This window comes from Schistocerca piceifrons, chromosome 9 (genome assembly GCF_021461385.2).
Source record: "Schistocerca piceifrons isolate TAMUIC-IGC-003096 chromosome 9, iqSchPice1.1, whole genome shotgun sequence".
In the NCBI taxonomy this organism is placed as follows: Eukaryota; Metazoa; Arthropoda; class Insecta; order Orthoptera; family Acrididae; genus Schistocerca; species Schistocerca piceifrons.
Window position 1 is genome coordinate 30,212,787 of NC_060146.1, and position 13,362 is coordinate 30,226,148.

Below are 13,362 nucleotides of genomic sequence, written 5' to 3' on the forward strand. Positions count from 1 at the left end.
TTAAGACGTGTGCCTGGAAACAACAGTGAGCGTCAAAAACGGGGCTGCCCGTAGAAATAATGCCTGCTGCGTTCGTGCTAGTAGAATGTTTTCCAAGGTCGATTTGTACAAACCCGAGGGTGTTGGGGTACAGATGCTGAATATGTTCCTGGGCGCAATGCGCTTCAAACTTTGTAGCTAATGAGTTAAAAGTGAATACCTATTTCAGCAAGTAAACACTTTTGTGTTCGTTACCATAGTTTACGTGAATTTACGCGACAGAGTGATGGCAGAAATGTTAAGGGTGATCCTTAATACTATGTATTTACGTACTGCAATATGTGCTGAATAACAGATTAATTTTTGAGGTTGTTATAATTATTGCAATAACTGCTAACGCAAATCTTAATATCGTAAACTGAAGCAACATGGTTCTATTAAATCTGTATTTTTCAGAGGCTTCGATAACTCATCCAGTAAGTGAACGGTGGTAAGTCAAGCTAACCCACGTTATGTGCACTCACAAGGAGACCTCACAGCTGTCGGATTTTTATATGTAAATATTCATAGTGCGTGAAGTTCTGAACTCAAATACCAATCGGTAAGAACCAATTATTATTGAAACTTTATAGTGCAATTTCTCAAAACAACCAACTTGTCGCTTACCTTTATCTACAGCCGAGATCTTCCATTTGGACCCCACCGCTGTGGATTTTCCCGCATTTCCGATATGTGGTAAAGTTCGCTATTTGTGTAATATTTCATACATGAATGTTAATTTTTATAGTCGTGATTGTTTAACATAAAACTACAAACTGTTAATCATGTATTGTTGTTTTCTGTGTGAATGACACAGAGCCAGGGTGAGAGCTGACGGTAATTCTTGGGGTATCACAGAGATTTCCCATGACTGGATGAAGTCTGCAACGAGTCGACGGCCGTCTACCGCAAGGAGTGAGCCGAGGCTACGGAAAATTTCCTCTTACGCTTATTAATAATTGTGTATTTCAAAAATTAATGAAGGGCCTTACACACACACACACACACACACACACACACACACACACACGCACACGCACACACACACACCATCCGACCGATCGACAAATTGCAACTGTGTAGGCGTTTTGATCAACCGGGCGATCAACTTTTCTTGTCGGTCGGTCGGTTGGGTACGATCACCCGACAGCCGACTATAGTTGGGTGATGTACCCAACAATCTGTGCCATGTGCACAGCAGTCGTGCTAACCGTCCGACAAAAAATTCGTTTTTTGTCACTGCGCGCGGGGTTCTAAAATACATGACACAGTGCGAGGCGGACTTAACTTTATGACAGAGTTTCTGGAGAAGTTTAAAGACTGTAGATATTTGTGCGACGCGTCGTGCGAAAAGTATAGTCATGTAAATGCTAGAAATGAAGCACTTGTTTCATTTTCAACGTAACCGTAATGGTGTGATGTGGCACGTAGAGAGAGTAAAAGACACATATTATGAATACAAGGTTGTTCAAAAAATTTCAGAACTTTGTCCACAAAATTTTTCTACCCTTTCGTTTTACTTATTGCACTTGCTCTCCTTCAAAGTACTCTCCTCCACAACTGATACACCGCTCCCAACGCTGTTTCCACTCCCGAAAGCATCTGCAATTTTCTTTTATCTCGTTGCAAATCTTCGTCCCTTTAAAGGTGTTTTCAACTTTGGAAATAAAAAAAATCCACGGAGGCCAGGTCTGGAGAGTACGGAGCACGAGGCAGCACGGTGATTTCGTCCCCTGTGCAATACTCATGCACAAACAGCGGTGAATTTGTGGGTGCGTTATCGTGACGCAAGAGCCACGAATTGTCTCTACGCATTTCAGGCCGTTTCCATCTTTCTTAATTAATTTTATGTTCGACATTTGCATCTGGTGTTCAATAGGTGAATTAAAAGGGATCAATTCTGAATCAATTAATGTCAAAGCTCTCACCACAGTTTAATCAGGAGTCACAGGGCCTTATTACTTTCTTTGCATTATCCGATATTGCAGCAGTTTTGCGCTCTCTGTTGATCTGTTAGTCAATTACCTGGGGTGAACACACACCAAAACCAGATAAGTGTGATTTCCCTAAATCACTCCAGGCAAATGCCGGGATGGTTCCTCTGAAAGGGCACGGCCGACATCCTTCCCTAATCCGATGAGACCGATGACCATGCTGTCTGGTCTCCTTCCCCAAACAACCAACCAACCAACCAACCAGATAAGTGACGGGTGGGGTGTTACAGAACCATATTCTTATAAACTACATTTGGCATTTAGCTGCCTGGTGGAAAGATGAACACTTTCGTTGTTGTCCAACACGTGAACACGCTACTTACGGTCGTCACAATGAAAAACGCATGTTTTATATTCACTCCGCAACAATGGGAATGTTTAGCCTTGTCCTTTCGGATTAACATACAGTACGCTAATCTGACAGAAATTGGAGGCTCTTAAAACTGGAACGTAAATTAGTTGAACTATGAGAAATTCGTGATACCAAAGCTAGCTTTCCATTTCCTTTCCCGCTTAATATTTTCTCTTTTTCTACGTTGTTGGTCGGGCCAGGTGGTCTCGTGATAAAGTTCGCGCCTAGAAAACCGAGAGCTTTCGTGATCGAATCCCGTCGAACGACGGAAGTTTTTTCATTCTGCCTTCAACCTATGCCTCACCTCTGAGTGGCGTCAAGTTACGTCAGGATCGACACTAGAAACTGTTACACCTAACAAGGGAACCTCCCCATCGCACCCCCATCAGATTTAGTATAAGCTGGCACAGTGGGTAGCCCTTTAAAAACTGAACACAGATCGATCGAGAAAACAGGAAGAAGTTGTGTGGAACTATGAAAAAAATAAGCAAATTATACAAACTGAAGAGTCCGTGTGCAAGATAGGCAACATCAAGGAACTCTGAACAGAGGAGTGCCGTGGTCCCGTGGCTGGCGTTAGCAGCTACGGAACGAAAGGTCCTTGGTTCAATCCTCCCTCGAGCGAAAAGTTTTAATTTTTTATTTTCAGACAATTATCAAAGTTCATATACTCAAACATGATCAACTTCGCTCTTCAAAATTCCAGGACATGTTCAGATTTGCTTGGACACATGCAGGATTTGACGTTCTACACACGGAAAAATTTGATAACGTTGAAAACATATGTTTTGACAGAGCGCAGGGAAAACTGTGCGACTGTGAAACTGTTGCATTCACTTGTTGCAGTTTATGTGACAAACTCTTATGTTTTCATCACTTTTTTGGGAGTGATTATCACATCCACAAGAAAACCTAAATCGGGCAAGGTAGAAGAATCTTTTTACCCATTCGTCAAGTGCACAAGTTAGATGGGTCAAAAATTTATTCCTGTCAGGTGACGCATCAGTCCGCTGTTAGCAGCGGTGGGGCAAGGTCGTGGTGCCTGAGTCCCCCTGTTAGCGCACCGCGCGCGCGAGTGTTTACTGTTTACCGTCCGCTGCGGCGAGTGTCACGCGTCCGTGTCTCGGTAGTGCCATGGCGCACTCGTATCGCAAGTCCACAATTAAGATCACATTTCAAGCGGACTACGCAAGACCTCGAGCACTTGACATTGAACGTTTCATCCGGGAAGTACTTCATATTGCACCTCAAGACATCATTGGGATCCACTTTTCTATAACACAAAGTGTCGTCTACATAAAAATGATCAATGAAAAGGCGTGCACTGACGTTGTGTGCCGACACGCTCATGGACTTAAATTCAAGCATTCTGATGGTCACATAGGAACTGTCACGATCGACCACGCCGGATTAGGCCTTCGCACTCTCAGGGTCTTCGAGCTGCCATTCGAAGTCCCGCCAGATGTCGTGATGACAGCTTTCAAACCGTACGGCAACGTGCTAAGCCACTTGGCTGAAAAATGGCAAACGTTTGAGACGTACCCCGTCTTAAATGGAGTGCGGCAAATTAAGATTTAACTGACGAAGCATGTGCCATCCTATTTAGTGATTGGCGGCTGCAGAGCCATTGTCATGTACGACGGACAACCGCGTACTTGCGCCGGCTGTGGCCAGGAAGGACATGTCCGATCGGCCTGAATTCAACGCCGACTGGCTCAGACACCGGTTGGTGAAGTTCCATCCCCGGCGACGCCTACTTCACTCCCCACCACGTATGCAGCGGCTGCAACCGCAGCAGCTGTTCCTGCCCAGGATCGTAACACCATATTGCAGTCAATGGTCGATGACAGTGTGGCGGACAGGATATCCCCCTCTAAGACGTCGCCGGCAGACTTGCCTCAAGACGGTGATCAATTGTGCCACCAAAACGAGCCTAAAGAGAAGATGGAAGTAGAAAATGAAATTGTCCCGACCTCTGCCTTCCTACCAATGGAGACCGCATCAGATGATTGTCACCCGCACTCTGACACAGAACAACATGTCCGGAAACAACGGTCCCCTCGAAAACGCAAGAAACGGCGCCATACGCCATCCGATGATCGCCTGCTTCGGATGTGTGACCCGGACGAACATCCGGCGTCGGACGACACTCAGGACTCTACCATCACAACTCACCCTTCCCATCACGATGCTACGGCGGATACAATTTCTGAGCCTCAGTCTGACATCATCACTTCTGCTACTGAACATGCGCGCAAGCGCTCTACTGACAGCACTAATCAACAGTTACCAATTGCTGCATCTGATTCTTGGGCGGATGATGTCGAGGATGCCGAGGGCAGAAATGCTCCCTCGGCTGTACCCAGCACCAGCCAACAACAGTGACTACGGCTGTATCGTCAGCCTCTGTGGGGCCGCCCCTGCCGCCCACACCTGGCCTCCTACACAACCCAGTTGCCGACCTGGCTGACCAAACATACCGTCTAGCGACGATTAACATCAACAACATACGTGCCCGACATAAACTAGCGATGCTACAGGATCTACTCAACGCAGCAGACATCGACATTGCGCTCCTTCAAGAGGTGTATGTCGCAGACTTCAAGGGACCCTATGGCTACAAGACTTGGGTCTCACATGCGTCTGCCAATGGCAGTGGTGTGGCGATCCTCCTCCGCGAAGGTATATCCGCAGCAGACGTCGAGTATCTCCCTGACGTCATAGGCATGGCTCTTACTATCCAAGAAGTCAAACTTATTAACATCTATGCACCGTCAGGATCTGGTCGGCGTCGCGAACGATCCACCTTTTTCGCTCGTACAATCACGCCCCTCTTTATAGGCCGTCAGGACGCCTTGATAATGTGAGGGGACTTCAACTGTAGCCAAGCACCTAAGGATAAGTTACCACATCATTCTCCCTGCGCAGAACTTACGACATTTATAAATAATCTTCAATTGGTGGACTCGTGGAAACATGTTTGTGGCGATCGGCCCGGATTTACTCACTACACCAGCCATTCCTCCAGCCACATCGACCGGATTTACATCTCGCGCTCCATAGCTGTGGGGACAAGAGCTGCCGAAGTTTGGCCCACAGCTTTTTCTGACCACGAGGCCTACATCTACGCTATTACCCTCGGCCGCCAGAAGACATGGCACAGCCGTGGTCCTTGGAAGTTGAACGTCGTCCACCTCACTTCTCAGGAATGCCGCCGCCTTATAGAGAACACGTAGGACTCTCGTAGCCGCCGGCGTGGCACCTACCGGTCTACACTGTCGTGGTGGTTACTCTGCGCCAAACCAGCCCTCCGGAAGACCTTGATAGACTACGGCCGAGATTTTGCAGCATGGAAGAGACATACCATGGACTTTTACTACAGCATCTTAAGGGAATGTACAACAATGCCGTACTCACCTGCACGGCAGGTGACGGTGAACCGTGCCAAGGCACAGATCATCAGATTAACACGTTGCCACCTGGAGGGTGCGATCGTCAGAGCGCGCACTTAAGACAGAGTGGCCCAGGAGGAACCGTCTATGTACCACGTCATTGCAGAACGACGGCGCCGACGCAGGACACTGATCCAAGCTATCACGACGGAAGACGGACGACGCCTTGATACCCAGCGCGACATAGGAAACGCCCTTCATGCTCACTACACTAGGCTGTACTCTGAACATCGACATCCCCCAGAGGTGATCGCCGAAGTCTCTCAACTCACTTATGGCACGATCTCTCCGACAGCGGCGGCGGATTTGACTGCAGATGTAACGGAAGAGGAAATCATTGAAGCGATACAGGCTGGGGCTGCTCGTAAGTCCCCGGGACCTGATGGCCTTCCTCTGGAATTTTACCGGACGTATCAACAATTGCTGGCACCAGCATGGACTGATATTTGCCGCGATCTCATGTCTCCCACGACGCAGATACCTGGGGCCTTCCTAGAAGGACTGATTGTGCCCATACACAAACCGCGAGGCGGATCCAGGATCAGTGACTATCTGCCCTTGACCTTACTCAACAGTGACTTGAAGATTTTCACCCGGCTTCTGGCGGCACGCCTAAAGCGATCAGTACGATATGTTGTGTCGCAGGACCAGGCATCGTTAGGTGGTGACCATAATATTCGCACTGCATTGTGCCGATATACAGATATGATCGCGCTAGCCAAAGCTCGCGAACTGCCAGGAGTTTTGGCCTCACTCGACTTCAGCCAGGCCTTTGACAGAGTCGACCACACATTTTTGATGGAGGTACTGCGACACATGGGGTATCAGGACGACATAGTTAATGTACCGATGCGTCTCCTACGCGGCGCGACGTCCAAGGTGTTACGCCGCCGATACAGATCCAGCGATCGGTGCGACAAGGCTGCCCTCTTTCGGCGATATTGTACGCCCTCGTCTTGGAACCACTCCTCTGCGGCCTCCGACAACGCCTGACTGGGATGTCCCTTGGTGGACACACTTTTTGCTGCACTGCCTATGCGGATGATCTGGTACTCCTTCTTCGCAACAATGACGATGTTCGTGCAGCACTGGCGTGGGTGGCGACCTACGGCGCGGCATTGGGGAGCCATCTCAATCTCCACATATCACACGCCCTGTCTATAGGCAGAGGCCTACCCGACGAGAGCGTCGCACCGCTACGAATCAGTGACACAAACCGCTGTCTTGGCATTGAATGTACATCTGACATGAAGCGTTCAACAGCCCTTAACTACAGGCGTTTATTGAATCAGATGAGAGCAGGAATAAGTGACCACCGTCTGAGACATCTAGACCTCCTGCAACGGACACGATATGCTAACGTCTATTTGGCGTCACGTATCCCCCATTTTGCACAGATACTCCCCATACCACCTACCCTGGCTCACCGCATGTTGGCGGTTTTGGGATCCTTTGTTAATACGGGCATGTTATTTAAGATTCATTACGAGTCCCTAACCCTCCCGAGGAGCAGAGGGGGTTTAGGCCTTTGTCATGTTCAGAACAGAGCGAAGGCCCTGTTCGTCAGCTGTCACCTGCAACTGTGGCGACGAAGTCCGACGTGCCTCACAAGTCTCTTACTGGAAGCCTTGCGACCAATCTCACTCGCACTCCCTGTGATGATATCGGACATCCCAGCACCTTTCTTCTGCATTAGCCAATTCTTCCTTGAATTAAGCTACATCCGCACCGCACTACTACCCACCCGCTTGATGATGACGAGGGCGATAAATGCTGCCATGCAAATGAACAGGACGCCGAATGTGATTGAAAGCAAACACCCCACTACAAAGTGGCGCGCTGTGTGGCAGGCAATGAATGCCACCACCCTTGATACTGACGTGCAATCTGCATGATACGTAACTGTTAACGAGAAACAGTTGTGCCAGTCCCGCCTACATCACATCCACCTCGCCGACTCACCCTTGTGTGCCACATGCCAAGTGATTGATGCGGATGAACATCGTTTCGAATGCGGGTCGGCAAAGGACGTTTGGTATTTGGTGCGTCAGATGTTGGCTTTTCTCATACGCACGACTCCCGACAGGATAACTACTCGATCACTTCTTTTCCCCGATCAGATGTATTTCCCAAGAGCAAAAACGAACTCTGTGACGTGGACCAGCGGCCACGCTGTTCACTACCTCTTCGGTAATGCCGAAAAGACAGTACCCGATTTTTGGTATTACCTCAACGAACGACATTGTGCGATTGTCAAGAAACCTAAATGTAGGCAATATTTTTCTAATTTTCTTTGGAGCGCATTCCATAATCCGCCTCGCAGCTGGATTATCGATGACATGAGAAGATAACCATAGCACCTCTTCCCAGTTCCTTTTATTATGAGATTGAACAAACAACGGAAACAACACAGAAACGAGAAGACAGTCATCGAAAAATTCGCAGCGGGCTATAGTATGGAGCATCCTTTGTCGTAACGGGACGACTTCCTTTTATTCTGTTTATGTAGACGAAGAGGAACGGCCTTCCTTTTATCCATTTGTATAAAAAAATAAAATGAAAATAAAAAAAGCAGAACAAACCTTCCAAAATCCTTTTTCCATTTTGTTAAAAAAAGTGGCTAGGATAGCTGGCTACAAAAAAAAAAAAAAAAAAAAAATCCTCCCTCGAGCGAAAAGTTTTAATTTTTTATTTTCAGACAATTATCAAAGTTCATATACTCAAACATGATCAACTTCGCTCTCCAAAATTCCAGGACATGTTCAGATTTGCTTGGACACATGCAGGATTTGACGTTCTACACACGGAAAAATTTGATAAGGTTAAAAACATATGTTTTGACAGAGCACAGGGAAAACTGTGCGACTGTGAAACTGTTGCATTCACTTGTTGCAGTTTATGTGACAAACTCTTATGTTTTCATCACTTTTTTGGGAGTGATTATCACATCCACAAGAAAACCTAAATCGGGCAAGGTAGAAGAATCTTTTTACCCATTCGCCAAGTGTACAAGTTAGATGGGTCAACAACTTATTCCTGTCAGGTGGCGCACATGCAGTCACCAGTGTCGTATAGAATGTATCAGACGTGTTTTCCTGTGGGGGAATCGGTTGATCTATGACCTTGCGAGCAAATGTTTTCGGTGCCCATTGGAGAGGAACGTCCTTTCGTCTACTAATCGCACAGTTTTGCGGTGCGGTCGCAAAACACAGACACTAAACTTATTACAGTGAACAGAGACGTCAATGAACGAACGGGCGGATCATAACTTTGCGAAAATAAAGTAAGTAAACTTTTCACTCTGGGGAAGTTTTGAACCATGGACCTCTTATTCCGAAGCTGCTCACGCTAGCCACGGGACCACGGCGCTCATGAGCTTACATTGTCCTTAATGTTGCTTATCTTGCGCATGGACTACTCAGTTCGTATATTTTGCTTATTTTTTTCATAGTTCCACACAACTTCTTCCTGTTTTCTCGATTGATCTATGTTCAGTTTTTCAAGGCCTATTCACTGTGCCAATTTATAACAAAATCTGAGGGGGGTGCGATGGGGAGGTTCCCTTGTAAGTATTTGTATGAGCTTACCGATACAGATTGTGAGTTATTGCTATCGTAGTCACAGGAAATTAGGTTTTTTTCGTTTTTGGAGAGCATTAATTTATATCTGTTTACATTTGAGCCATCTTTCGGTCTTTCCACTACTTTGAATTCCTATCTAGATTTCATTCAATATGTTTACAAATTTTTTTGGTCAGTAGTTCAGTATCTGCGTAAAGCCTGAGATTACTTATTATGCCTCAGGTTCATTAATATACATCATCAGCAAGAAACGTCTCAACATACTCGTACTTGTATGGGTTGTAACTGAAGTTCCTGTTACATTTGTCGATGGTACTCCATCTAACATCAGAAAGTGCGTCCTTCCTACTAAGGAATTCTCAATCCAGTGACAAAAGTTCGTTCCATTCTCCATAAGACGATAATTTCAGTTGTTAACAAGTCAAATACGTTTAGGCAGTCAAGAAGTACTACAGCCACCGGATTTCCTTGAGCCACGGCTCTCGCTATGCCATATGACAAACACCGCGAGATTCGCCTGATGGGAGATTTCGGAAGGCATGCTTGTTGGCAGAGAAATCATTCTGTTCGAGATGCCTCGTTGTGTTTGACCTCAGAATATGATCCAGAAATCTGCAACACTTGGACGTTAACGACGCTGTACGGTTGTTTAGCGAATCACTTCTGTTGTCCTTCGCACAGATAGATGTGATCTGCGTTTTTCTGTCACTGTCAGGGTAAATTTTTCGTGAATGGGCTTACGGTAGATTCTGGTTAAAATTAAAGCTGACTCGCCTGCAAATGGTGTGTAGGACAGGGATTCCATCAGGCCGTCGAGGCTTGTTTTAGTTATTTCTCAGCCCCGTTTCTCATCCGCACTGACCATAATACGTATAATACTCATCTTGTCAGTGGTGTGGGAATCACAGTGGGGTAATAGGAAGCAAAGTCACCACTTGTGATTTTGCTTTGCTGTCCTCAATTTCAGTTCCTGTGTCATCCATGACTGAGCACTAACTTTGTGCCGCTGACAGGCTTTACGTATGACGATAATTTTTTTTTTTTCCGGAATATTCCACTGTGGTAGTTGTACACGGCTTCACCTACTGCTCTCTTGACAGCCACACGATGTTGCAGTCAGCAACTCTCCATACGTAGTCCTGTGTCTTTGGTTTAGAGCTATAATGCGGCAGCCTCTGTACGCTTAGAAATTTCTTTATAGTGACTGTGTATCAACGAGGGTGCCTCCCATCATTCACTGCTGTACCAAGTACGTACAGGAGCTGTACACAGATATGGAAAAATTGCGGGAAACGCGTGCTCGGATATAAATGCAGACGCCAGTAGAGTCTCCGGATCGCGCTGTTGTTTTTGATCAGGAACGGCGCCTGTACAATACTCTCAACACGCTGCACGAGTCAGTCGTGGTCAAGACAGTGTTCTGTGGAGTTGCGAATGCCCTGGGTAGGAGCTGAGTGCATTCGAAAGCGGGCAGGTGGGTGCTTCCTTAACCAAGGAGGCCGAAGAGTTGGTGCTTCAGCAGGCGTCGTATTTGTACCGCTTACAGGGAAAGCGGAAAAACATCATTCGATGTCACAACGTGGACGAGAGTGTGCGATAAAGTATCGTTACGCACTGTCATCGAATAGGATTGTGACAAAAATTAAGAGGACGACAGCTGCAAAATCCACCGCAGAAGTGAGTGCCGCACTCGCGAACCCTTTCAACACCAAAAGCAACACGAAGGGAGCTCCGTAAGACGGGAACTGCAGACCGAGCTGAAATCCCAAAACCACTCAACGATGATTCAGATATTCGTAGCAGCGACAGGCGGTGCTGAAGCCTTAAAATGTGGGCTAGGTGTCAATGCAAGAATGCCATTTGGTCGGATGACTCTTTCTTCACATTGTTCGCAACCTTTCGACGAGTTAACGTTCCAAACATAAAAAATGACACTAGTTCAATGGTGATTTGGGCAGCCATATCGTGGTATTTCAAGAGCCCTACGGTTACTCAGCAAAGTTTATGTGACCATTTTGGCTGATTAGATCCGTCCCTTGGTACAGTGTTTGTTCCCCTGTGGTCATGCTGCGTTCCAGCACGACAGGGCACCTGTTCAAACAGGTCGCATGTCCAGGACTGGTTTTGTGAGCACGAGGATAGATCTTCGTATCTTCCCTGGTCACCGGAGTCACCAGATCTCACTATTACTGGGCCTTTGTAGTCTGCTTTGGAGAGAACTGTCCACCTCCGTCATGGTTACCTGGACTTGCCACAGTCTTTCTGGGAGAGTGGTACACGATTTCCTTGAAAACCATACGGGACCTGTATTTATCCATTTAGAGACGACTTGAAGCTTTTAACAGATACAAATTGGCTTACTGCGCCGTTTTAGAAATGGTAATGTGTTGTAGTTACGGCGCTTCCGTCTTTTTGTCCACACCCTATATCAATCGAGTGTGTGTGTAATTATTAACTTAAAGTGGAACCATAGTTGTTCAAAATGCTCCTGGCCACAGGAATATGCTTTGAGTTCCTCTTTGAGATGTGACACGACTGCCTATGTAATTTAGCAAAAGTATCCAGATCTCCCTGCAGGCTGTAACTGCCCTTTTTACTTCAGTAATAATTGTTTACTTCAGTAATGATTGTTGGTAAAACTGGCCAATGGTCACCGATGCCATTTTAAAAGTGAAATTCCTCGACCATGTCAGCTCTGTTTATTGCTGTTAATACATTTTCACCACGATTGGGCTCTTGAAATATCTCTTCTAAGTAGATTGCAAAATGGTTCAAGTTGCTCTGAGCACTATGGGACTTAACTTCTCAGGTCATCAGTCCCCTAGAACTTAGAACTACTTAAACCTAATTAACCTAAGGACATCACGCACATCCATGCCCGAGGCAGGATTCGAACCTGCGACCGTAGCGGTCGCGCAGTTCCAGACTGTAGCGCCTAGAACCGCTCGGGCACACCGACCGGCAAGTAGATTTCAGAGGAAGTTATTTAGTAGTGATTCTTAGGATGTAGATGGCGTTTCACGTACCTGCTTTGTTCCGCTGAAGTGCCAGTCACTTTCATTTCGAAGCATGTAGAACACTTCGTCCCAGTCTCAAGTGTGATGTGTGCCCCCTTTATGGGGCTGCCATTTTAATGGTTATCAGTGCATTTCCGGTACACGCCTTTTGCCCTCCCAATTGTAGCCTGATGTTCCCGGAGACTGTTGTGTGGTTTGTTCGTGAGGAGAGTTTAGGACAGGCAGGCAGTACCTCAGATGCGTTAGACACAGTGTCTCACTGACGGATCTGTGTCGCCCGCAGCAGGAACGCGGGCCCAGCCGACGGACGCTCTGCATATTCATCGCTTCTGCGAAAGCCGCTCGGCTCGAACCTAACCTGCTGGAGACAAAGGCCACTCTGTCACTTGCAAGACGTGTGGGGTGCGGCCGCGGCGATAACAACGCTCCACACACGGAAGCGAGTGCTCTGCCGCGCATCTCCTATCCGAGTAAACACAGGACTGCGCTTTATAGAGTCGTCCGAACACTGCAAAGCGAACTGAATACGTAGCCGGGGGGGGGGGGGGGGGGGGGGGGGGCTACGGCACCATCTTGTTTATGCCCGAGGAGCAGCGAGGAGAAGCAGCAACAGCGAACCTGATCTCTACATGCAGTCTCTACTGGCGAGCATTCGGAGTCGCTGTGTAATGCGGTACTGGGCACCATGCGTCACGAGACGCGGATCCGTCAGCAGCATTCCGACTGTTCTTCACTGAGGTGACTAAAATTGGACATCCTCTTGCCTGGCGAAATGTAGCGACACGGCAAGGACTCAACAAGTGCTTAGACGTCCCCTGCAGAAGTATTTAACTGCCTCTGTAGCCGTCCACAGTTGTGAAAGTCTTTCCGATACGGGGTTTTGTGCACGAACTGACTTCTCCCTTATGTCCCAGAAATGTTCGATGGGATTCATGTCGAGTGATCTGA